The sequence below is a fragment of the Penaeus monodon genome, chromosome 22, assembly GCF_015228065.2.
Source record: "Penaeus monodon isolate SGIC_2016 chromosome 22, NSTDA_Pmon_1, whole genome shotgun sequence".
In the NCBI taxonomy this organism is placed as follows: domain Eukaryota; kingdom Metazoa; phylum Arthropoda; class Malacostraca; order Decapoda; family Penaeidae; genus Penaeus; species Penaeus monodon.
Genome location: NC_051407.1, coordinates 40,398,451 through 40,398,666, shown reverse-complemented (window position 1 = coordinate 40,398,666; position 216 = coordinate 40,398,451).

Below are 216 nucleotides of genomic sequence, written 5' to 3'. Positions count from 1 at the left end.
AAGTGGCATCGCGGCTAAGTTGATGTGATTTACGGATATGGTTCGGGTAATAAATGGAGCAGTTTATTCGGTTTATCTGGCCATATCATTCGTGTAACTGGCCCGAACTACGAGGCTCTTAAAACTTCATCTGACTTAATCTTTGGCTCATCAAAATTATGACTATTTTCCATTACAATTATTATCTCTTTTCGGACGCAGTATTTTTCTGTGTCG